This window comes from Pinus tabuliformis, chromosome 7, assembly GCF_031772625.1.
Source record: "Pinus tabuliformis cultivar Carrire ecotype Pingquan chromosome 7, CPIR1, whole genome shotgun sequence".
Lineage (NCBI taxonomy): Eukaryota > Viridiplantae > Streptophyta > Pinopsida > Pinales > Pinaceae > Pinus > Pinus tabuliformis.
The window spans coordinates 1,253,316,918-1,253,319,557 of NC_142293.1; positions in this window are offsets into that span (position 1 = coordinate 1,253,316,918).

Here is a 2,640-nt window from a genome sequence, read left to right on the forward strand (position 1 = left end):
AAGTTCAAGATCCTCTTTTGGTGGGAAGCACATCCCTACATTTTCTCAATGAATGGAGCTCCAAAATATGCTCAATAACTTCATAATATTCCATTCATTTATTGGCAGGTAACAAATCCCTGGATCCTCTCATTTTCAAGATATTTTATAGTTCACTCAATATTATACAAAAAATATATATATATTAGGCACATAATAAGCAAGGGGAAATCAAATTCCTAGGGACCCATTAACACTATGACTTAACTCTATAATGTGCAAGTAAAGGAGTTAGATAAATGTCTTAGGTGTCTAGGAAATACCAAATGGGCCTTATAAAATATACAATTATGGGGTCCATTAGTGACCAATCTATTTGAGGAATCCAATCTCAACCCTGATCCAAGCAAAGGTAGACTTCTAGTGATGTTTGTAATGGCCCCTGGTTGATTTCCTATGTCAATGAAAAATAAAACAAGGTCATGGGACACATATTCCAAGTTGAATGTTGGGAAAGACACAATGATGGGTATCACTTATGATTAATTAATGGCTATGGAAATTGGCAAAGGCAAAGAGGCATTTATTGGCATTTATTTATGAAATGAAAGAAAATAGGATAAAAGGGAGATGAAGGGTCATAGATTTGCATGAGGAGGAAATTGAACAGAAAATGAAGGAAAATGAAGAAAATAGAGGCCTCAATGATAAAAAGGCTTATGAGGATCAATTCATAGCTTTTGTCAGTTTAACATTTTGTCATTTTTAGCTTGGAGCTCTCTTCTACTCTCTCGTTCTCTCATACTCTTGCACACTTAGAGTATTCTTGGAGCACTTTAGCATACATTGGATTTGGATAAAGAAGGAAAAGGATTATTTTGCAGGTAACATGTTGCATGTGTGATTTCCTTAATGATTTATGGATTCATGGTAGATGCATATGGTTTTCTAGTTATGTGATGTCATTGGCATGGAATATTGTTTGGATTGACAGTGATTTTAGCCATGCCTTTTCCATTTCATGGATAGTCGTGGTGTTATGGGTTTTTCCACTTAATTGTTTTTTGGTTAATGTTCATGTTATCACTCCTTCGGATCTCCAAGGCTGAGGAAGAGTCCAACTAAGGTAACCACAGACCAATCTTTTGACTTGGTAGCTAGCCCTACCAGGCTTGAGAGGGCTCTCTCCAGAGGATCACAACCCAAAAGGGATGGATGGATTAGTTTTTTAGGCTAGATATAGTAGCTAAGGGTTTTGATTTGATTTTATTATGGTAGTCACTGGATGAGTGAATTAGGTCAAAGAGTGAACTAGGTCAGGGCAAAAGAAAATCAGAATTGCAGACATTTGATGGGGCAAGGTAGGAAAGTAATTTAACACTTTGTATGATCCAGATTTAAACAGGAACGCAATAAAATACAGAGATAACCATAAAGACAAATATGCAGCGGAAATAATACTTCATTTCATTAATGGAAAATACTAAAATAGGCTTACAAATAGAAATGGAAATAACCCAGCTAGGGCGATGGTAGCTTATCTCTGAGAAGAGATGTGTCGGCTACATGCCTCTGAACTGTTCTCCCAAAAACTGTGTTACAATGAGGCTCAAGGGCCTATTTATTGTTGAGAAACAATGGAAAACCCTTCACATTCCAAAACCTAACCCTAGAAGATGAAACGCCAAATTGTGGGCCCCGTTTTTGGGTAAGTTGGTACATCAACTTCCCGGGGTCGCGAATTGGTCGTACTATCTCTGTTTGACGTGCATGATAGCCCGTTGGAAAGACCTCTCCGAGGACTACGACGGAAAAGACGATTTTTAGGCAGAAAAATCGCTGCGGTGGATTTCCCAAAAAACGTCGTTTAGGGCCTCAAAACGGCTCCAAAAGTTTAGGACCCGAAAAAAACTGCTAAAAATAGTAAACTGTGCTATAATTAAGGAAACAGAAAAACTGAAAGAGACAGTTGTGGGGGTCCAAATGGGATAGGTGGGTGGCCACCAACATCCACCTGGATCATTCCCCCCCACTTAGGAAGCAATGGTCCCCATTGCGTTGAGTTCCTCCCTGAGATGAGGAAGCTTCTGTGGAGCTGGGTCTCTGGTGAGTTGTTCTGCAATCTCTGATGTGTCCAGAAATGGTGGGGAGCATGGTCGGCGACGGTCCACATTGAACACTCGGTGCAAGCGAAGGAATGGAGGAATTTTGTGCTTCAAAGCATTGTTTCCCGTAGCCTTGTTACTGGTGTAAGGACCATGTCGAAGTGGTCTGAGTTTCTGATGGGTTCTGGTAAGGCGCTCCCTCTGCAAATGTAACCAAACTTTGTCACCCACCTGAAACTTGTGTGGTACCCCTCCGGGTAAGGAGAAGTTGTTCCTGTGTTCTGTCACGACTGTATCCCTCTGTTGCTGCTGCTGTGTGGAGGAACCCTTCGCGGGGGTCATGGATGTAGCAACGATCTTCCCCTTACTTTGGGAGCGAACCAGACAAAAACTAAATTTCCTAGTCTGTGAGATGAGCTTGCTGCCTTTCTTAGCAGTGATCAAAGAGGTGGCGGTAGGTGGGGCTACCTCCGGTATCCTGTATAATGAATTATCCAAAGAAATGATGACAGCGCAAGGCCTTGACTCATACACAGCATGTCACCTCCACAAGTAT